The sequence below is a fragment of the Ambystoma mexicanum genome, chromosome 6p (genome assembly GCF_040938575.1).
Source record: "Ambystoma mexicanum isolate Mex_15411 chromosome 6p, UKY_AmexF1_1, whole genome shotgun sequence".
Classification (NCBI taxonomy): Eukaryota; Metazoa; Chordata; class Amphibia; order Caudata; family Ambystomatidae; genus Ambystoma; species Ambystoma mexicanum.
Window position 1 is genome coordinate 495,940,944 of NC_090935.1, and position 24,155 is coordinate 495,965,098.

Sequence of the window (24,155 nt, forward strand, 5' to 3'; positions counted from 1 at the left end):
TGCAGCAGAGACTTCTTGAGATTAATAGTGACTCCCAGGTCGTGGAGTGTGTTCATCAGTGCGGAGGCAGTATGCTGAACCGCTTCCGGAGAAGTGGCCTGGATGAGCCAGTCGTCCAGGTATGGGTCGATGTGGTGGGCCCTGGGGCCCTGAGGGCTGCCACTGCATTCATCAACCTGGTAAATACTCTGGGAGCCCAGTTGAGGCCGAAGAGTAGCACCATGTATTGGAAATGGAAGCCCATGGTCCTGAAGCGCAGTAAGGAACAATGCGGCTGCCAAATAGGGACGTGTAGGTAAGCGTCCTTCAGATCCAGGGAGCACATCCAGTCTCCCCTGTCCAGTGTTTCCGCAATAAGGGCTGGCGTAACCATCTTGAATTTTTGCAGAAGGAGGGAGAGATTGAGGGAGGAAAGGCCCAACAAAACTCTCAGGCCAGCCGGGTTGTTCTTCTGTATGGCGAAAATCCTGGAATAAAAGCCCAAGCCTCGCTGTAAGCTGTTGGGACTTCTTCCACGGCCTGGATCTCAACGAGCGACCGGATCTCCAACAGCAGAGTTGCTGTCCCAATCTGTGGGAGAGGAAGGGATGAGGGAGGAGAGGATAGGAAGGTACCGGTAGGCAGTACCCTGTTGAGACTACAGAGGATCCAGGGATCCCAAAAAATCTGGCTCCAAAAATTCCATGCGAAAGGCAAGACTGCCCCCACACCGGAGATACGTGGACACGAAGGGGCACGGCATGCCCTTTTTCCCTCTGAGGCTGTTGCGGGGGAGGGAGATTGGAAAAAACACCAATAACCTCCCTCCTCCCCACCTTTGTTGTTTCCTCCAATGCTGACTCAGAGAACGGTCCGGTTGTCTGGACCTCCGTTCTTGGAAGCATCGGAACACTTCCAACTCGAAGGCGCGATGAATCGGGAATTCAGGTAAGGATCAAAGGTATTGCTCTTGTTCTAAGCTTTTCTCCTTCTTTCTCCCTTTTTCTAGGAGCTCCAAACTCGAGGCGGGCATGGCAGAAGACTGGATGCAGACTTGCAGGCACAGTGAGCGTTACGCTGCTGGATGCAGAATAATGCAAAGCGTGTGCTGCTCTTCGGGCATGGTTTAAATAGCCTCCAAAGTAGTCCCAGGTAAGTATTCCTCCCCAGCCCCACCAGAGTGTAAAAAAAAAAAAAAAAATTGTCCCTAGGTAAAAATAGTCACTTCCAAGCCTCTTTTGGATTGGAGCTCTTGCAGCATGGTCTGCATCAGGTAAGTTTTAATCTATGAGCCTGGCGCCTATGGCGCCAGGTCTGAGACTCCATATGAGCCTGGCGCCAGGGCTGCACCCAAATAGCCCCTACCAGGGGTTGTTGGGCTTGCTTGGGGTAACTTGATGCCTGCTTCCGGGGTTGCTGGACTTGGTCTGGGTCCCCGGAGGTAGGCATCATGACAGCATCATTACTACAGCACTTACCTGTGAGTAGCATACTGTCTTCAGTCTATCTCTTACCCGGTCCAGAGAACACCAGCATCCAGGCCCTGCAACCTGGAAAGGAGAGAAAGAACAGCGTTAGTGAGCACCTAACCGTTCTTGTTAAGGAAGTACAAGACTCTTACTTGATTCGAAAGTCTTGTGGTCGGCATCTATTCTGGAACATCAGAGCGACCTGCAAGCAAGAAAAGAGACAGGTTAGCACAAGACAGGCAAATTAACGCCACACACCACACATTACTTTAGGAATAACGCCGCACATTCGCTCACCAATTCATGCTCCACGCCGATCCGCATGGCAATGCGGATCGTACAAAAAAAAAAATCAAGGTGAGGACAGGTCTGAGGGAAGGTCTGGTTTTCAAGGGAGGCAGAGGGTTAAGCAGCAAGGAACAAGTTAGAACCCAGCACTCCTGTTTTGCAGGCCCACTCTCTGAAGCATTACCAAGAGAAGAGGTCCGAGAGGGAGCGAAGGTCCAGCCAGGCTGAGTGGCGTCCCCGTGGATACCAGGTGAGCGTTACAGGAACCCCCTGTACTGTGGGAGGCAGGGAAGCCGGAATCGGAGGAGCCGGCTGGGGCAGAAGCGTCTGCGCTGGGGCCTGTGGCACCGGAGCCATTGGAGAATGACTATGGGTGCTGATGAGGTGACCTGAGGGAGCCTGTCCCTGATGGCATCCCGGAGGATGCCCCCCCTGAGGAGTGCGCATCAGCCCTAAGAACCTTTCGAAGAGCAATTCTTTGCAGGCCAGAGAGGTGGCAGGTGATATTGACGGAGTGGCCAAGGGCAGCTCAGGCCGGGGCACACTCTCCCTGGGGTGCAGGGGAAATTTACCCTACGCTGCTGATTGAAACTGTAAGCCACACACCAGTCCCACCTTGTGACTGTTTCCTCCACCCGCTCCGCGAGAGGGGGTATTGGATGAGCAGCCATATTGTCTGGCGCGGCTGCCATTTTGTCGAGCTGCATGCCACGTGCCGAAGTCGTGGTGCCTGGCTCACTGGAACCAGCCCCGTCCAAGACGCTTGGTGTTGGAATAAAAAACCTATCCCGCACCTCAGGCCGTGACCTGGAAGGCGTATTGCCAACGGCAGAGCTGCCGGTAGTGCTACGTGAAGGCGCCCCCTCTGACATGATGCGATACTAGGGCGTTGCCTCTCGAAGTAACCCCGGTAAAAGAACCTTGCAGTCCTTCAGCACTGACACCGGAAGGATCCGGAGACCCCTCGACCGTGAGGCCGTAGCTGGACTAGCCTGGGTACGCGTGCTGGTACTAGAACCTGACAAGTTCCTAGCGGTCAGGCGCTTCTTTGGGAAGGAGTCGCCCTTACAGGGTGCGATGGTGAATAGAGGCCTTTCCTTCGGCCTCAAGCAATTTTGGAGCTCCCTCCACCTAGCTAGCCTGTCTTCAGTGCCTGTGGAGTCAATGCGTTGCACGCAGAACAACCTTGCCAGCCATGGCCAGGGCCAAGGCAGCGAAGGCAAAGGGCATCGGTTTTAGGGAAGATCCCCTCACAGGCTGGACACCTGCTGAAGCACGCTGAAGTCGACATGTGCCAGGGAGGAGCATGGCGTTAGAAGACCAACTACCTATTGAAAAGAAAGAGACAAAGATAGAAGACTATCCGGCGAAGAGCGTGTGGTATTACATGGCCGAAGCCAAACCCAGGAGCGCTGGTGAATTCAGCCCGTTCCCGTCGATGCTGAAAAGGGGACTGAGGAGGTGGGCAGAGTCAGGCAAGCGCATGCTTCCAGGGCCACGCCCCGCATGCCTCTAAATTTAAAGGGGAAGATTTTTTCAAGTGAAAAAGGTTCCGTCTCCCTTTCCTCACGAGGGACGCCCATCAGTATGGAGGAAAGGGGACGGGATATAAGAGTACAGGTATACATGTATCCCCTGTAGACGCAGAAGGTCCGCCACCGTTGCCATGCATTTCGTGAACACTCTGGGGGCCCAACTTCAATCCAAAGGGTAGGGCCTTGAACTGATAGTGCGGTCCCTGCACTACAAAGCCCAGAAACCGCTGGTGCTTCCTATGAATGGTGACATGGCAGTAAGCGTCCTCCAGGTCCAGTGACGTCAAGAAATCCCCTTTTGCCAGATGGCCAAGCATGTGCTGCAACATGACCATCCTGAATTTCTGAGACTTGAGGTACTTGTTCAGACGTCGTAGGTCCAGAATGGGCCTCCAGCCCTCAGTCTTTTCTAGCCAAAAAGTATCTGGAATAGTCTCCAAATGCCCAGGAGTCAGGGGACGAGCTACATCACCCCTTTTTGCAGCATGGCCTACACTTCCTCTAAGAGCTGAGGATGTGCTGCTCCTAGGGTATGTCCTTGGGCGAGGGCATCCAGCACACATCTGTCGGTGATCTTTCTCCACTCACTGACGAACCTCATCAGCGTTGGCCACCTTGATGGTGGACTCCATGGTATAAATCACCTTCCTTTCTATTGCGTCCATTTTCTTCCCCTCGCTGTCTGGAGGGACTGAAGACGAGGACGGGTTAGACAACAGTTTCCTCACGGCCACCGAAACCACTGAATCCGGCGATGGTTGTAATCTCAGGCGCTTGGGTGCGGACTCCTGCACCCTGTACTACTTCTTCAGCCTATCTCATTTGGCCGCAGCCGTGCAAGGGTTCAAGAGGGCCAGGCTCTCCTCCCACACTTTGTCCAGAAGGGGCACTGACATGATAGTTTTCCTCTTCGTCTCACGCCTCTGGTACAAGAAACCCTCCTTAGTTTCTCTGGGCACAAGCTGGAACAGCTCAGAGGCTCTGGTGATCATGGAATGAAATGACCCCACCTCATCCGGTGGGGACGCCCTAGGCTCTGGAGACCAGCTGTGACAATATCATCAGTCATCGCTGTGGCCGTATTGTCACCGATGGGGGAGAGAGGGCCCAATGCGGATGTGAAGGCTGAAATGGGTGCGTTAGATGAGGCTTCCCCCTCTTCACTGGTGGCTGATCAGAGGTCTGGGCGAAACCGTTGGTGTCAGAGATTCAGAACAGGATGCTGCATGGCCTGGCCCCAAGGTGTGGAGGGTTGACCGAATGTCCAGAGACGCATCCCTCGGCTGAGCTGGCGTGATCGGAGCACTAGACCCCACACTGTAGTCATCCTCTTCCACATCCTCATGGACCGTGTGTGAGGACCCCAGGTCCTTGTCCGTGGATGAAACTTTGATGGCCAGGAACACGGCCTAGGTTGATCCTGGGCATTCCCCCTGACCCCCTTTTCCACCCTGAGGGGTTGGAAGGACTCACTGCCATACCAGGACCCTTCGTCAAAGTCCCTGCAGTAATTTCACACCTCAGGAGCAGGGACACCTTCTGCGCCGCAGGGACACCTTCTGCGCCGCAGGGATTACCTTCACAGGGTCAGCACCCTTCCCCTTTGTGAGAGCAGCCGCCACCAGCTCGATCATCGAAGACTTGTCCTGCACTGATTGGCCATTCTTGGGCAGTTCAGCCTTCTCATGCGGCCGTGGCTTTTCAGGCTTCTCCCGCAGCTTAGCCGGGTTGGACGATTTCCTTTTTGAGGAGGAGCTCAATTGTCAGCTGGCAATGGAGGCAGATGGCGATGTCAAGCACACCCTGGCCACGGTGGGATACGCTCTCGCAGCAACCCCAGTGGACCCGGACTTGCGGTTCTTGGCCTGGTCTTGGGCCCCTACGGATGAGGTGCCCTCAAAGTACTTATACTGCTCCTCGGACCGGCCGGTCCTGGGTGAGGTAAGACTCTGCTCTGAGCACCATGCAGAGGCCTTGGTGTTCAGCCCCACTGCCAGTCTACTGTGCCTGTCCTTCGTTGTCTTCTTGGAGAAACCAAGGCAAATCTCGCAATCTACTTCCTTGTGGTCTTGATGCAGACAGAGGCATTGCAGGTGTTTGTTTTCCACAAACACATTCCGTAGCCCGCACTGGGTGCAGGGCCTGAAGGGCGATCTTCCTTCCTACGCGCCCTCTGACCTCTGTGCATAGGCCGACTTCTAGTGGAAGCTACAAAGTATTAGTTATGGTTTTCAAAATTCAAAAAGAGGGAAGTCGACAGGGCATGCAGGTAATACTATCCCTAGTGTGACGTTCAGTGTGGCCATGGCCCTTCACGCGTCGAGGTCCCTCAGATTGTTATTATTCTGACATCAAGTGTAGCGCAAGTACAGATGTATCCAAGCAGATATTTATCTGATAAGCTCATAAGCACCCATGCACCTTTTCTGCAAGGGGAGGAAGGGTGGGCGCATGTGAATCTAAGCAGATACAAGCATCAGAAATACGATTATGGTGAGTAATGTATCCCTTCTGAGGCTTGTGGAATCTGCTTAGCTCACATGCTGTGCATAGATTAGCGAGCAGTTAGGTAGTGGGTTGTGAGAAGGTTCTTGGGCGAACAGAGGTCTTAGAACCACTTGTCCCACCTGTGTATCCAACTTGGAATGTGTGTCAATGTAGTAGTGCACAGTGAACATCTGTACTGTGCTCCATGTCTCCAGAGCCCTGCTTCTCTCTATGCTGGACTACTGTAACAGCATCTTCCTCAATCTGCTTCTCTCCTCCCTTTGCACATGCTGTCTAGGGGGCCATTTGCAATAAAAGCCAGAGTAGCTCCTTGTGGGGAAAGCTCTTGGCGTGAAAGGCAGTGTTGTGTCTTGTCTCACAGGGAAAAGCAGTTGTATGCACCAGACTATCCTTTTGGAATTGGCATTCTTGGAAATGCGATATCCTTCTCTGCCTGGGGCTACGGAGACAAACAGTTGGTCTGTTTTTCTTAGTAGTCTGGTTTACATAGTAAAGGACCGCCTTCTTACATCTTGTGTATGGAGTTTTACCTCAGCTGAGCTCTTTGGGTTCTGGAAGAAAGTCGGGCACTCAATGGAATGGTTTACATGAAATTTAGAGGCGAACTTAGGAGAGAACCTAGGATGAGCACGTAAAACCAGTTTGTCCTTGTGTATGACAAAGAAAGGATCCTAGACTGACAATGCTTGTAATTCACCAACTCTTCTTATGGAAGTAATAGCCACTAAGATGGCAGTCTTGCAAGTCAGGTGTTTAAGACTGGACTTGTGCATGGGCTCGAAAAGGGGTCTCATGAGGTTAGAGAGTACTACATTGATAACCCATCCTTGCAGCAGGTTTGAAACCAGAGGGTGAAGTCTCTTTACCCCCTCCGTGAATGCCTTGATGACCGGCGCCTTCCACCACGATACTTTATTGTGGGTGGTGTAGGCCAACAAGGTCGCCAGGTGGACCTTCAAAGAGTTGAATACTAACGCAGAGTCTAGCAAGTGGTGCATGTAATTTAGAATGTGGGATGGGGTACTTTCTATGGGGTTAATAGCTTTAGACTCGCATCAAATTACACATTTCCTCCACTTGTCGAAATAAGAGTGTCTAGTGTTAGGCTTTTGTGCTTCCTTCAGCATATCCATACACCTCTGTGGTAGGTTAAGATGTCCGAACTCTATGACTTCAGGGGCCATGCTGCCAAGTTCATTGAGTTAGGTTGAGGGTGCACTGTTAATCCCCCATGCCAAGTGAGTAGATTGGTCAGGCACGGAGCTTGATGAGATCGCACATCGGCCAGGTTTGCGCAGATGTGGATACCAAGGTTGTCTTGCCCACATAGGAGCAACTAGGATGTGCATCACTTGTTCCTTGTGTATCTTGTTCACCACCTTGTTCATGAGAGGGGTCGGGGAAATGCGTAAGCAACTTTCCCTGACCAGTTCGTCCATAGGGCGTTCCCCTTGGAGCCTGGCTGCGGGAACATGGACGAGAAGTCTGGCCATTGACTGTTTGCTTGTAGTGAACAAGTCTATTGTGCGGAAACCCCATTGAGACAAGAGTTGCTCTACAACCCTTGTGTGAAGTTGCCATTCTTTTTCCTCTGGTAGGAGATCTTTGCTCAGTGAGTCTGCCAGAGAGTTGAGTTCCCCTGGACTGTGCTGTGACGATAGGAATATTTTCCATTTAAGTGCCCATTTCCAAATTTGTTACGCTAGCTTGGACAAATTTGGAGAACGTGTGCCCCTCTGTTTGTTGATGTAAAACATTGCTGTGGTGCTGTTGGTGAGGTCTTGCACTGACTGGTTCGCTAGGTGTATCTCAAACGCCTGAAGAGCCTTGAACACCGCCAGTAGTTCCAGCAGATTGAGGTGGTTCTGTACCGTAGCATGAGTCCACAGACCTTGTGCTGTGTGATGAATGGAATGAGACTCCCCGCCCCCACCCGGTAAGTGAGGTGTCCCGTTGTGACAATCGCTTGCACTTCTGGATCATGGAAGGGTTTTCCCTTCAACAGATATTCTCTTGTCTCCCAGCCGAGGTTTTGTACTAGTGTTGGCAAAACGACCACTAGATCGAACCAATGACAGTTTGCCTGAAACCACTGTTTCACCAACCACTCCTGCATGGGTTGCATGCACAGGCACACATGTGGTACCAGGTAAATGCAAGATGCCATCATGCCTAGTAAACACATAGCTTTGCGTACACTTATCTTGCAGCCGGCTTGACAATGAGAAATTTGCATTAACATGTTTTGGACTCTTTCCTCTGATGGAAAGACCAACCCCTCTTCTGAGTTTATTACAGTTCCCAGGAACTGTTTGGTTGTGCTCGGCCATAGGCTTAATTTTTTCTCCTCGATTTAGAAGCCCAATTGAAAGAAGGTTGATAGTTCTTTGAATGTTTTGCCTGCAAACTTGTGTAGTCTCCCCTGTAATCAGCCAGTCGTCCAGCTAAGGGTACACTGGGATTGCCTCTCTGCGCAGTTGCGCTGCCACCACCACCAGTACCTTTGTGAATACCGTTGGTGCGGATGCTATTCCAAAGGGTAGCACTTCGAATTGGTAGTGCTGATTTGCTATCTTGAACCGCAAGAATCTTCTGTGCGCTGGGAACATTGAAATATGAACGTAAGCATCTTTTATATCCAATGTTTCCATGCAATCCCCCCGCTTTTTAAGGGGGATCACTTCTCGTAGGGTAGTTATACAGAACTTTTGTGGCTTGACATTGATTTGCAGGGTGCAAGTCTAATACTGGGTGCATCGTTAGATCTTTCTTTGGCACAAGGAAGTAGGTTGAATAAATACCCTTGTTTACCTGGTTGGCCGGGACGATTTCTATGGCGTCCTTTTGGAGCAGTGTTGCGATTTCCTCGAGGAGGATGTGTCGGTCTTCCCTCGAGTAAGTCTTCTGGCGTGGGGGATGGTTCCGTGGTCGCTGAATGAGCACCACACAATCGTCCACTATGGTGGATAGCATCCATTTGTCTGAGGTGATTCCCTCCCATGGTTGAGTGAAGTTGTCCTACTGGAGAGGCATGGGGGGGGGGCACCTGAAGCAGGTGGTCACTGTTTTGGAGGTGTGGTACCACCTCTAGACGAGGAGGACCTCCCCAGCCACAGGATCGCACTGCCCCCTCTGGTAACCTTGTGAGGCTTGGCCTGGATTGTTACCCCAGGAGGTTCCCTGATTCCGACTGTAGCCTGAACACCTCTGAATTGTGTCCACTTGTGCGACGAAAATTACTATTGCCACTCTGGGCAGTGGGTTTATTGGTTAGTTGGCCCAACAACTTCAGTGTATCGTATTCCTCTTTGGTAGTGTTCAATGCATCTTCAACAGCCTTTCCAAATAGTATGTTGGGCTAAATGAGCATATTAAGAGTTGTGGCTTGTGTCTCTTGCTTGAAGCTGGACTGGCGTAGCTAAGCATGACGCTTAATAATAGTTCCCTCTGCTATAATCCTTCCTGCATTGTCAGCGGCATCCAGATTACTCTAACATGCAGCTTGAAACTGCCCTGCCTTCTGCCGCCACAAGGGCCAAATGTGTCTTAAGGTGTTCAGATTCTGACAACAGAGCTGAAATCTCATTCCGTTTATGGCAGTTATAACTACCCAAAAGAGTGGAGTTATTAGCTATCCTCGCCTGGAAGTCAGCCGAAGAGGCCAATTTCCTCCCCATCATGTACAGCTTTTTACTCTCCTTGTCTGGAGATGCCTCAGAAGAGGCTAGGGGTGTTCCCGCTCTCTTTCTTGTTGTAACTACAAGAGAGTCAGGTTTGAGCTGTCGCCTGATAGAGAGGGTATGGTGTAGCAGGACGGAACAGCTTCTCAATGCAGGGATTAACTGCCCACGTCTGGTTAGGCATTTCCAGCAAGGGTTGTATCGTCCGCTGAATAGACTGCAGGAGGGGAATGAACTGAGTGACAGCCTTTTTATCCCCCAAAACATCAACAAAGTCTTTGTCTTGTTGAGTTTCCTGCGTTTTTATCTGAAGTGATCAGCTGCCTTGATGAGCATGTCATTTAGTAGTGGCTGGTTATCTATAAGAGAATCAGCCACAGGATGATCCTGGTTGACGGGAGAGTATGTTATACATGTCTGACTCTTCATCACTATAGTAAGGGTCAGCAGCCTCTTGGTTTACATAGAGGTCCTCATTGTCAGTGTCCAGTTCATACAGGTCAATGACCGAGGGGGTCTTGCTGCAAAGGAATAGTCAGGGTATCGGGGCAAGATCTCTTTGACGGGGGTTGAGAAGCAGTGGCCGATCCAGGGACATGAGAACTAGAGGGCGCTGTTGTGGGAGGGGTGGACTGAAGAGACTGGAAGTAATTGGGGTATTTTTCAAAAATGTTTGCCATGAAGGTCATCCTTCTCATAACCCTATCAATATCCTTACATGTCGATTGGGCCAAGCAAGGAATGGAAATAGGGTCCAATTGAAACCCCTGATCCTGAGGAGTGACTGGGACTTGGGTGAAGGCTAGCACTTTTTCTTTAGGGCTGAAGACAAGGAATCCTGTTCCTGCGAGTTCTTACTCGTGTGGGGGGGGGGGGGCCTACCTTTAAAGGACCTTTCCCTGCGAAGGGTCTTAGAAGACTTTTTCATGGACTCCCTCCCCTTTATTAGGCCTTCTGGGACTTTACCAAATGGGCTAGTCCCACCTGTATAGGTTTTTTTTAACCATTTGACGAAGATTGTCAAACTTCGGCTATGGAATGATCTGAAGTCTCGTCTGACGTGTGACATTCGGGGATATATTTAGTCACGTCTGTTCTGTCTTTTGACAGTCAGGCCTGCCATGTGGCGATCGGGACGTCGAGTGCCCAGAGGACAGTGATTCTGCAGACCTCTCCCTAGATGTTGTGCGTCAACTTTTGTTCCAAGAAAGTGTCTAGTCTCGGCCGTGGGTTGTGTGCTAAGTGGAAGGGGCTGTGAGCACCACTGCCGCCCGGTATTGTCCCCATAACAAAGCCACCAGCATGTCTGATGGGGTCGGGGCCTGCGCTTCGGAAACTGAAGTATCCCCATCGCCTTCGGATAATGCTGTCTTGCTGCCGTCGCTGAAAGTCCCCTCCACGGTGGCCTCAATCTGCATGGAGTGGTGGGCCCAGCGCTTGGTTAAACAGTCCTTTAAAGTCTTGGGTTTAAATAGCCTACAGACTTGACAGGTCCCTTCGATGTGATCCTGAGGGAGACAAAGGTTGCACACCAGGTGTTTTTCGACCAAAGGGAATTTTTTTATTGCTCTTCCATAATAGAAAGATAGGGCAGCTAGGTGAGAATAATGTACGAAAAGGGGTGGAAAAAAACAATCTGAGGCACCTTGACACGTGAAGGACCATGGGTACAGTGGACATTACACTAGGGGGATAGTATTACTGGCACGCCCTGATCGGGAATAGCACAGTTGGATACATCTGACTATCCATCTAGAGATGGCATTCTTACAGATGTGGTCACCTTCTCTGCCTGGCGCTATGGAGACAAACAGTTGATCTGTTTTTCTTAGCATTCTGGTCTTGTCTACATAGTAGAGGACCACTCCCCTCACATCTAGTGTGTGGAGTTTTACCTCAGCAGAGCTCTTGGGCTCCTGGAAGAAAGTCGGTAGCTCAATGAACTAGTTTACATGAAATTTGGATAGAAATTTAGGTGAGAAACTAAGGTGAGTACGTAAAACCAGCTTGTCCTTATGTAAAGAAAGGATCCTGAACTGACAATGCTTGGATTTCACCAACCCTTCTTATAGCTACTAAGAAGGCAGTCTTATAAGTCAGGTGTTTGAGACTAGACTTGTGCATAGGCTCGAATGGGGGTCCCATGAGCTTAGCGAGTACCACATTGAGGACCAACCTGGCGTTGGGTTAGAAATTGGAGGGTGGAGTCTCTTTGCCCCTTCCATAAATGCTTTGATGACCGGTACCTTCCACCATCAGACCTTATTATGGGAAGTGGTGTAGGCTGACAAGGCCGCCAGGTGGACCTTTAGGGAGTTTAACACTAACTCCACGTCTAGCAAGTGGAGCATATAGGTTAGAATGTCAGATGGAGTACATTCTATGGGGTTGATCTGCTTAGTCTGGCACCAAATTACAAATCTCCTCCATTTGTCAAAATAACAGTGCTTAGTGTTTGGTTTTCTTGATTCTCTCAAGATATCCATGCATCTTTGCGGTAGATTGAGATTTCAAACTCTATGACCTCAGGAGCCATGCTGCCAAGTTCATTGAGTGTGGTATTGGGTGCATGGTTAGTCCCTCGTGCTGGGCGAGTAGGTTGTACTGGCACGGGAACGGGAGTTTGATGGGATCATACATCGCCAGTTTGCGCAGATGTGGATACCATGGTTGTATTGCCCATATAGGAGCCACTAGGATAAGCGTCATCGGTTCCTTGTGTAACTTGTTCACCACCTTCCTCAGGAGAGGAGTTTGGGGGGTGGGGAGGGGAAGCATAAGCAAATTTCCCTGACCAGCTCCTCCATAGGGCATTCCCCTTCATTCCCCTTGGAGCCTGGCTGGGGAACCTGGACGCAAAGTCTGGGCATTGACGATTTTCGCTTGTGGCAAATAAGTCTATAGTTGGGAAACACCATTGAGAGAAAGTGTTTTACGTCTCCTTCATGTGTTCCTCTGGTAGGGGATCTCTGCTCAACAAGTCTGCTAGGGCGTTGCGTTCCCCTGGAACATGCTGTGACGACAGGAACATCTTCTGTTTGAGTGTCCATCTCCAGATTCTTTGGGCTAGTCTGGACAGATTTGGAGAACGTGTACCCCCCCGTTTGTTGATATAAAACATCGCTGTAGTGCTGTCCATTAGGATTTGCACTGACAGGTTTGTTAAATGGGGTGCAAATGCCTGAAGGGCTTTGAATACTGCCAGAAGTTCCAGCACATTGATGTGGTTCTGAGCTGCAGTGCTAGACCACAGACCCTGAGCTGTGTGGTGAAGGTAGTGAGCCCCCACCCTGCCAGTAAGGCGTCCGGTGTGACCACTGCCTGTACCTCGGGGTCATAGAAAGGTTTCCCTTTTGTTAGGTTTTCTCTTGTCCACCAGCAAAGATTTTGTACAAGTGTTGGCGAAACGACCACTAGATCGTACCACTGGCCGATTGCCTGAGACCACCGTTTTGCCAACCACTCCTGTAAGGGACGCATGCGCAGACGCACGTGAGGAACCAGGTAAATGCAAGATGCCATCATGCCTATTAAACGCATTGCTTTGCGCACCCTTATCTGGCAGCGGCTTCATAATGTGGTATTTGCAGTAACACATTTCTTACTCTTTCCTCTGAAGGAAAGACCAATCCTTCCTCTGTGTTTAAGACAGCTCCTAGGAACTGTTTTGAAGTGCTTGGCACTAGGCTTGATTTTTTCTCATTGGAGAAGCCCAATTGAAACAGGTTGATTGTTCTTTGGATGTTTTGTCTGCAGATCTGCAGTGATCCCACTGTTATGAGCCAGTCATCCTGGTAAGGGTACACTGGGATTGCTTCTCTCCGCAGGTGCGCTGCCACTACCACTAGTACCTTTCTTAATACCCTTGGAGCCGAGGCTATTCCAAAGGGTAGCACTTTGAATTGGTAGTGCTTGTTCGCTATCTTGAAATGCAAGGGAATATTGAAATATGAAAATAGGCATCTTGCATATCCAGTGTTGCCATGTAATCCCCCCTTTTTAGTAACAGGATTACCTCTTGTAGCATAGTCATGCACGACTTTTGTGGCTTGACATACTTGTTTGCAGGGCGTAAATCTGATACAGGGCGCATTGTCAGATCTTTTTTGGCACAAGGAAGTAAGTTGAATAAATACCCCCATTTACCTGGTTGGCTGGGACCACTTTTATGGCGTCCTTTAATAGAAGTGTCTTTATCTCTTCTAGAAGGATCCGCTGATGTTCTTCTGTCGTGGGGGTGGTTGGGAGGACGTTGAAGTAGTTCTATACAGTATCCCCCTGCTACCGTGGACAGCACCCATCTGTCCGAGGTGATACCCTCCCATGCGTGGGTGAAGTTGGAAATGCGTCCTCCAAATGGAGATGCATGGGAGGGTACCTGGAGTAGAACATCACTTGCTCTGAGGTGGAGTGCCACCTCGAGCAGGGCCTCTGCCTCGACCACGACCTCTGCATTGTCCTCTGGGATAGCCTAGGAAGGCTTGTCCTCGATTATTCCCCCAGGAGAAGCCTTGGGCTGGATTGTAGCCAGATCCTCTGAGAATTTTGGCCCCGGAAACAGCAAAAATTACTGTTACCTCTCTGACCAGTAGGTTTATTTGTGAGCTGACCTAAAGATTTTATAGTGTCATACTCGTCCTTTGCTGTTTTAAGTGAGTCTTCCACGGCCTTACCGAAGAGCACGTTAGGTTCCACTGGCATGTTTATTAGCGTGGCTTATGTTTTTGGCCTAAAGCCTGACTGCCACAGCCATGCATGCCTCTTTATAACAGTCCCCTCTGCAATGACTCTTCCGGCAATGTCTGCTGCATCGAAATTTGATTTAAGGAGACAGGTAGCTACGGCCCTTCCAACTGCTGCCAACTGGGCTAGTTGTGATTTGAGTGGCTCCAGGGCAGATGAAAGTAACACAGACGTTTCTTCCCATTTATGGAAATTATAACTAGCCAACAGAGTTGCATTGTTGGCTAGCCTGGTTTGATAGGCCACAGAAGAGGCAACCTTCCTGCCCATGGCATAGATCTCTTTGCTTTCCTTATCCGATGGAGCCTCGGAGGAAGCAAGGGGTGTGCCTGCTCTCTTTCTAGTTGTGGTGACAACTAAGGAATCTGGTCTTAGTTGGCCTCTAATATATAAAGGGTGTGAGGGTGCAGGCCTGAATAATCTTTCCACACGCGGGTTAAGGGCCCATGTGAGATTGTGTGCTTCTAAGGATGGCTGTATCCTTTGTTGCACCGATTTTATTAGCGGGATAAACTGGCCCACTGTTTTTTTTTGTCCCCCAGTATTTGTTCTGCAAAGTCTCTATCCTCCTGTACCTCCTATGTGTCAATTTGGAAGTGTTCCGCTGCCTTGGCCAATACTTAATTGAGGAGGGGATGATTATCGACAACTGGAGTGTCTTGATTAAGAGGGGAATCCTATGGAGTACGTTAGCCTCTTGGTCTACTTCTGGGTCCTCGTCATCCCCATAATAAGGTTCATCTGTATCCTCTTCATTAAGAGGAGGGGCAGAATGCCTCCACAAAGAGATCTTCTTAGTCTAATTCAGGGTTATATAAATCTATAACCGTACTTTGTAAGGGGACATTAGAGCAAAACCTCTTAGAAGGGGGTTGAGTGGGTAAGGCAGAGGCTTGAGAGCCGGAAGGGGCTGAGGTGGGAGGAGTGGAAACTCTGAAAATAATCTATGTTTTTCTCGTAAAAAGTGGCCATTAAGGTCATTCTATGCATTACTCCAACAATATCTTGGGAAGACAATTCCTTGGAACTTGGGATTACAATAGATTGTGGGGAAAGACCTAAATCCTCATTAGTGGGAGGTATTACTTTAGGCCTAGAGTCTTAGATTTTTCTATGGCCTTGGCTAATATAGGCTTTGCCTTCTGTGGTGTTTTCTCTCTAGGAGGGCTCTTGTCCCTATGAGGGGATTTAGGAGGTCTTTTTGTGATGTTTTACTACACCCTGGGGCCCAGGAGGAGTATTATACAGACTTCTTGGGGTCTGCCGCTTTATCTGACGACGAGCGTCCATTTTCCGATTTGGGAGCCAAGGCTTCGTCCGCGGACGATCGACCTTCGTAAGGAGTTTTTTGAGCGCCCCTTTGCCGTCCTTCGACGGTTGAACCCTGTCGTGTGGCAATCTTGATCAAGATTCTCTAGAGGACCGGGACTCGGTGGACCTTTCTCGGGGTGTCCAACTTTGTCGAGTGTTCGACTCCTTTGTGAAATCTCGATTGGTGCTATTGTGCTTGGTGGTGTGCTTTTGTATCGCTGCTGCCGCCGCCATGTTTAGTCCCCACAAGATAGCCACTGGCCTGTCCTATGAGGTCGGGGGTCTGTGCTTGAGTAGCTGAAGCTACCCCATCGCCACCCGAAAGTACAGCGTTGCTGCCATCGCTAAAGGTACCCTCTACCTCCATGGCCGAGTTGCCTGGCGTAGTGGGCCCATCGTTTCATGGAGCAGTCCTTTAAAGTCTTTGGCTTGAAGATGCTGCACACTTGACAAGACGTTTCGACGTGGTCTCTTGGAAGAATTACAAACTAAGTGTTTGTCCACACACTGGAATTTTCGGTTACACTTGGGGCAACATTTAAATTGTGTATTTTCCATAATTATGGGTCTGGCAGCTGGGCGAACAAAGTGTAGGCAGGGGAGAATATGCATTCTAAAATGGACTCTTTCTCCCCCCCCCCCTCTCTCCCTGTCTGGGCTGAGGCCCAGGGCAGCCTTCCAAGGCCGAACGGTCCGTCACGGTGGTCTCAGAGAGGCAGTTTTCTTTCTTCACCGGCGTGGCGTTTCAGCAGTTGGTGAAAAGATAGAAAGAAATACTATCGTAATTGTGAAAAGTTAATGGCTTAGCGCCGAAAGGAACTCCGCTATACGCGTCCATCTAGCAGGGCGGGAAAAACAATCAGAGGGACCTCGACAAGTGAGAGATCATGGGTATAGTGGGCGTCACACTAGGGATAGTATTACTGGCATGCCCTGCCAATGTCCATTTTCGTGTTTCAAAACTGTAATGCTCTGCAGCTTCCACTAGATGTCGGCCTATGCACAGCATGTGATCTAAACAGATTCCACAAGCCCCAGATTTTTTTATATTATATATATATATATATATATATATATATATGATACATTACTCACCGTAATCGTATTTCTGATGCTTGTATCTGCTTAGATTCACATGCTGTGCATAGGCCGACATCTAGTGGAAGCTGCGGAGTATTACAGTTTGTTTTTCGAAACTCGAAAATGGGCGTCGACACAGGCCGTGCCAGTAATACTATCCCTAGTGTGACGTCCACTGTACCCAAGATCCCTCACACGTCTAGGATCCTCAGAATGTATTTTTTCTGACATGAGGTAGCATGAGGAGTAGCGCGAGTACAGATAATCCAAGCAGATAGACAGAAAGGTAAGACTACAAGCAATCATGCGTCTTCTCTCAGAGGGGAGGAAGGGTGGGCCGCATGTGAATCTAAGCAGATACAAGCATCAGAAATACGATTACGGTGAGTAATGTATCCCATCTGAGGCTTGTGGAATCTGCTTAGATCACATGCTGTGCATAGATTAGCGAGCAGTACCAGAAGGAGGTGGGATGTGAGAAGGGTCATGAGCAAATAAGTGTCTTAGAACCGCTTGTCCCACTTGTGTATCTGCCTTGGAATGGGTGTCAATGCAGTAATGCTGAGTAAAAGTGTGAATAGAGCTCCAAGTAGCTGCTTTGCAAATGGTGTCAAGGGGTACATTTGCAATGAAAGCCAGAGTGGCCCCAATGCCTCTAGTAGAGTGGGCCCCTGGCGTAAAAGGCAGAGTCTTTTCAGAGAGTGAGTAACACAGCTGGATACAGTTAATAATCCACTTCGAGATGGCACCTTTAGAGACGCGATCCCCCTCTCTGCCTGTAGCTACGGAGACAAACAGTTGATCTGTTTTCCTTAGCGGTCTTGTTTTATTTACATAGTAGAGGACCGCCCTACGCACATCTAGGGTGTGTAGTTTCACCTCAGCCGAGCTTTGCGGGTTCTGGAAGAAAGCCAGAAGCTCGATGGACTGGTTTACATGGAATTTTGATATAAATTTAGGTGAGAATCTAGGGTGTGTTCGTAAAACCAGTTTGTCTTTATGGACAGTAAAGAAGGGATTCTGCACTGACAGAGCCTGAATTTCGCTGACCCTTCTTATAGAAGTAATAGCTACTAAGAAGGCCGTTTTATAAGTCAGGTGTTTGAGACTGCTTTTATGCATGGGCTCGAAAGGGGGGGGCCCATGAGCTTGGCTAGCACCACATTAAGGTCCCACCCTGGTGGTGGGTTTGAAATAGGAGGGTGAAGTCTCTTTACTCCTTCCATGAAGGCTTGAACTACTGGTACTTTCCACCATGAAACCTTGCTATGGGAAGTGGTGTAAGCCGACAGGGCTGCCAGGTGTACTTTCAGTGAGTTAAAAACCAATCCTGCATCCAGCAGGTGGAGCATGTATGTAACAATAGTGGAAGGAGTGCAATCAACCGGGTTGATCGGTCTACTCTGGCACCAGATCACGAACCTCTTCCACTTGTCAAAGTAACAGTGCCTTGTGTTTGGTTTCCTAGATTCCGTTAGGATGTCCATACACCTGTGGCAAATTGAGGTGTCCAAACTCTATGACCTCAGGAGCCATGCTGCCAGGTTCATTGATTTGGGTTGCTGGTGCACTGTTTGACCTTGGTGCTGGGACAGTAGGTAGTACCACGCTGGAAGTTTGATGGGCTCGCACACCGCCATCCTGCGTAGGTGTGGGAACCACGGTTGTCTTGCCCACATGGGAGCAACTAGGACGAGCGTCATCGACTCCCTGTTCATCTTGTTCACCACCTTCTTGATGAGAGGAGTTGGTGGAAAAGCGTACGCAAACATCCCTGACCAGTTCATCCACAGGGCGTTCCCCTGGGAGTTTGGTTGGGGGAACCTGGATGTAAATCCTGGGCATTGTCTGTTTTCGCTTGTGGCGAAAAAGTCTATAGTGGGGAAACCCCACTGAGAGAAGAGATCTTCTACGACCTCTCTGTGAAGAACCCATTCGTGTTCCTCTGGGAGGAAGTCTCTGCTCAGAGCATCCGCTAGGGAATTGAGCTCCCCTGGAACATGTTGTGATGACAGGAAGATATTCCGTCTGAGTGCCCATATCCAGATTTTTCTGGGCAAGCTTGGACAGATTTGGCGAGCGAGTCCCTCCTTGCTTGTTCAGGTAGAACATGGCTGTAGTGCTGTCCGTCCGGATTTGCACCGACAGGTTTAGTAGGTGGGGCTCGAACGCCTGAAGCGCTCTGAATACTGCCAGAAGCTCTAGCAGGTTGATGTGGTTCTTGGCCACTGAGTGAGACCAGAGACCCTGAGCTGTGTGGTGGGGATGGTGAGCTCCCCACCCCGTCAGACATGCATTGGTAGTGACTACTGCCTGTACCTCGGGATCGTAAAAGGGTTTCCCCTGTGCGAGATTCTCTCTTGTCCAACAGTGAAGGCTTTGTACCAGTGTTGGCGAAACGACCACTAGATCGTCCCACTGACCACTTGCCTGAGACCACTGTTTCGCCAACCATTCTTGCATGATGCGCAAGCGCACGTGGGGGACCAGGTAAATGCATGACGCCATCATGCCCAGTAAACGCATTGCTTTGCGTACCGTTATTTGTTGACCGGACTGATAATGCGGAATTTGCAGTAGTATATTCCGAATTCTTTCTTCCGAAGGAAAGGTCAACCCCTCCTGGGTATCTAGGATTGCTCCTAGGAATTGTTTTGAGGTGCTTGGCACCAGGCTTGACTTCTTCTCGTTGATTGAGAAGCCTAACTCGTGGAGGAGGTTGATAGTCCTTTGAATGTTTGTCCTGCAAATTCCTGGGGTTTCCCCCGTTATGAGCCAGTCGTCCAGATAAGGGTACACTGGGATTGCCTCCCTGTGTAGGTGTGCAGCCGCCACCGCCAGTACCTTGGTGAATACCTTTGGTGCAGAAGCTATCCCGAAGGGCAGTACCTTGAATTGGTAGTGCCAACTGTCCACCTTGAAGCGCAAGTACTTGTACTACTGTGCGCTGGGAACATGGAAATATGAAAATAAGCATCTTTCATATCCAAGGTTGCCATGTAATCCCCCTTTTTTAGGAGGGGGGATTACCTCCTGTAGCGTGGTCATACGAAATTTTTGGGGCTTGACATACTTGTTGGCAGGCCGTAAGTCCAATACTGGGCGCATTGTCAAGTCTTTCTTTGGCACAAGGAAGTAAGTTGAATAAATACCCTTGTTTACCTGGTGTCCCGGGACGAGTTCTATCGCGTCCTTTTGTAGAAGAATGGCGATCTCCTCGAGGAGAATCTTCTAATGTTCTAAGGAGTGTACTCTTTGTCGTGGAGGATGGTTCCGGGGACGCTGCAGTAGCTCTATACAATATCCCGTGGATACTGTTGACAGCACCCATCTGTCTGAAGTGATCCCTTCCCAAGCCTGGGTGAAGTTTGAAATGCGTCCCCCTACTGGGGTTGCGTGAGAAGGGACCCTGAACTGAGCGTCACTGCTTTGGTGGAGGCGTGCCGCCTCCCTTGCTGGGGCTGCCTCTGCCTTTACCACGACCTCTCCTATTACCTCTGCCGTAACCCTGGGTAGACTGTTGGTTGTTGTTCCACTGTGTACCCTGCCCCTGGGAATACTTAGATCCTCTCTGTGAATTTTGGCCCCGTGGGCGACGAAAATTACCATTCCCTCTCTGGTTAGGGGGTTTATTGGTTAACTGACCAAGGGATTTGAGTGTCTCGTATTCGTCCTTGGCATTTTTTAGTGCGTCTTTGACCGCCTTACCAAACAGATCGGCTTCCACCGGTTTGTCTAACAATGATGCCTGTGTTTCTGCCTTAAAACCAGACTGCCGTAACCACGCATGTCTCTTGATAACAGTCCCTTCTGCTATCAATCTGCCTGCGTTGTCCGCAGCGTCGAAGGTTGCTTTCAAAATGCAATCAGACACGGCTCTACCCTCTGCGGAAACCCAGACTAATTGGCCCTTTAACGGTTCAGGAGCAGAGGCTATGAGAGCCGCGACTTCTTCACACTGATGGCAGTTGTAGCTGGCCAACAGGGTGGTGAAGTTAACAATTCTTGCTTGATAGGCGGACGTTGAGGCTACCTTCCTGCCGAAACCGTATAGTTTTTTTGCTCTCCTTGTCAGGAGGAGCTTCTGACGAAGACAAGGGTGTCCCAGCCCTCTTACGAGTGTTGGTGACAACTAGGGAGTCTGGCTTCAGATGCCCTCTTATATAGAGAGGGTCAGACTGAGCTGCCCTGAAAAGTTTTTCAACCCTGGGATTGACTGCTCTGGTGAGGTTTGGGTTCACCAGGGACGGATCTATTCTCCGCTGAATGGATTTAAGGATAGGGATGGTCTGGGCAACAGGCCTCCTTTCTCCCACTAACTCTTCTGCGAAGTCCCTTTCCTCCTGTACACCGTGGGTGTCAATGTGGAAATGTTCTGCTGCGTGAGCGAGAACCTCATTTAGGAGGGGTTGGTTATCAACCGGGGAGTCGGTAACCGGTGCTTCGTTCTCTACCGGGGAATCTACTCTGTATGTTTCCGGGTCATCCTCTTCTTCCGCCTGGTCCTCATCATCCCCATAGTAGGCCATCCCGGTTTGCTCTTCCATCAACCCAAAATCTTGGTCTTCACAAAAAGAAGCCTCTTCTCGATACCGTGAGTATGGTCTTGCGTAAGGTTGTACCTCGAAGGGTTTCGGACCTCCTTACTTGGGGGGATCTTACTCGGGGGGTGGGGGGGATAGGATCAGTATAGCCTGAGGGTGTGGCCCCTTGTGGATCATACGAGAGGAAATGTTCTGGATTTTTATCATAAAAATCAGCCAAAGAAGACATTCTTGACATGACCCTATCTATGTCTTCACTGGACCATTTTTTGGAACTGGGAATGTCTCTCAGCAAGTCTATGGGATTTATCTTGAGTAGCTTTGCTGGTTGTGAACCTATCAGCAAACCTGGGCTTGTCTGTCTGTTAGCTTAGGGAGCGAGGCACTCTTGGCAAGAGTGGATGATTGCCTGGAGTCATGCGGCGATCTTGATCGAGAGCGCCCAGAGGACACCGAATCGGACCGTTCTGTCTGTGCCTCTTTCCGAGAACTCGACGTCGTCGAGTCTCGGTTGGACTTAGTGTGTTTAGTGTGTGTAGTATGTGAAGCGCTTGTGTCGCCGGGGGTCTTCCCCATAGCCGCCCTGCCGGACGACCTTCCGAGGTCGGGGACCTGCGCTCGGCTGTCTTTCGACGCCGTGATGCCCTCGCTGTCCGAAAGTACGGCGTTGCTGCCATCGCTGAAGGCACCCTCCGCTGCCATGGTCGCCTGCCTGGCGTGGTGGGCCCAACGCTTCGTCGAACGGCCCTTAAGTGTCTTAGGTTTAAAACTACTACACGCGCTGCAGTTCGCTTCGGGGTTGTCCCTCGGCAAGCAGAGATTGCATGTGACGTGCCTGTCGACCCAAGGGTATTTGCGATTGCACTTGGGGCAGAATCGAAAAGGGGTACCCTCCATACACACCTTGAGGCAGCGGGCTGTTAAGTGTAGGAAATGTATAAGGTGTACCTATATAACAAGAGTGTAGAGTATGTACCACCCCCCACTCTCCCTACTTGCAGGGCCGAGGCCAGCGGCCTACCAGGCCCGGGCCGAGGCCAACGGCCTTCCGAGGCCCAAATCCGTCATGCAGCAGCCGACGGTCGATTTCTTCTCCAGCTGGCGTCGAGTGTCGAAGTTCGACGTTGGGGTGGGGAAGGATGTCAATAGATTATTTTAAATTTTAGCAAAATTACGGCTAAGGCCAGGGGACTCCGCAAAATGCTTCCGACCAGTATGGCGGAAAAAAACAATCTGAGGATCCTAGACGCGTGAGGGATCTTGGGTACAGTGGACGTCACACTAGGGATAGTATTACTGGCACGCCCTGTGTCGATGCCCATTTTCGAGTTTCGAAAAACAAACTAATACTCCACAGCTTCCACTAGATGTCGGCCTATGCACAGCATGTGATCTAAGCAGATTCCACAAGCCTCAGAAATATATATATATATATATATATATATATATCATTTTACTCACCTGTGAATTGGTTCCTCCACTTCCCAAAAGTAATGCTGTTGGCTTCACTTTACTACTTGTATTAGGGAATGTAAATTGCCCAACTGGCTCTTGCTTCCCCTAACTTGCTACGTAGCCTGTTTAGAATAAGTCTGCTTCAGGTCAGTCTTACCTTAAATAGGAGTGTGCCATTCTGAAAAGAGTATTGTGGTTCAATTAACCTTAAGCCTGCCTTGTGCCATCCTAAAATAAGTTAGTTATTGCTTACCTTAGTCTGTCTTCCACTGATCTAAAAAGCAAATGTAATAGTTTATTACAACATTAGGTCTTACTCACCAAGTAGCACTGAAGGTTATCCTAAATGTTACAGGTTCATACTGTTCCATGAATGTGAACGTGTGTTCCACTAGTCAGAAAAGTATACTTGTAACACTGGGTTGAACCTCCCCTGAACAGGATTAGAGCATTTCCAAAATCGTCACAGGGTCCATTACTTACCTTCAACTACTGCTTTGTTAAAAAAAACGTGCAATATGGTTTTACTGTCCCCGGTTTGCTTAGTGCATTCTAAAATAGTTTGTGTGTTAATACTGGTCCTTGAGTAGCTTAAGGCCCCTCCAGAAAGTACAGGAGTTGATTTACTAACTCTGAACTGAGTCCTAAAAAGTAGGATTAAAAGGAATACTTGTACCAATGTTGGTTTACATGATTTCATAAGAGTGTCACTGCATGACTGATAATCTCTACTACCCTTGAAATGCTGTCCATTTTCAAAAAGTATATACCACCTAGTTTGACTCCCCATGAATAGCTGACTGCATTATGAATTTGTAATAGGTTTGACTTAGCATGACTACCTATTGTATTCGTAATAGGTTTATACTTTTGGTTCTATCCCTTAAATATTGAGTTGGTTTTTCTAATCGAGTTTATACATAACATGATAGTACTTATTTACCCAAGAGTCATCTTGGCCTACTTGTATTTAAATAAACCATTTATTTTTACAATAGTTTTTCAGTGTTTCTTTGGACCATACGTATGCTACAATTTGTACCAAGCTATAGCCCACTATACCTCCCAAGATAAGCCTGGCTTCTCCGTCTATGCTACCACATACTTAGGTGGTACAGCGTTATACTAAGCGTGGAGTTTTGTACTCCAATTTGTATGGTTTTACTAAGCCCTTAGTTGGACTTCAGCAAAACTATCTAAACAAGGTGTACTTGCCACAGATCACATTATTCCAGGATCATTGGCAAGTGGGATTTCTGGTTGATGTGTCCCGCCAAATCACAGTCTGAAGCCATCTGGAAACTTAATGGCAGGACTGTTAACCCTTAAATTCCAGCCGCACCGTAGTCTTGAGAGATTTATAAGTGTTCTAAGTGACATCAAAGGGGTCCTGCAACCTGACAGCTGGTACACAAACAGTGGTACCCAAGCTGCACAACATGTATTAGATGACAGGTAATACTTTCAAGTACAATCATTGATTAGAATACACCATAGTTAATCGGTGTATTAAAAATACAAGGTTACAATTTTCTTTCTATGGAACTTCTATACAAGATAACT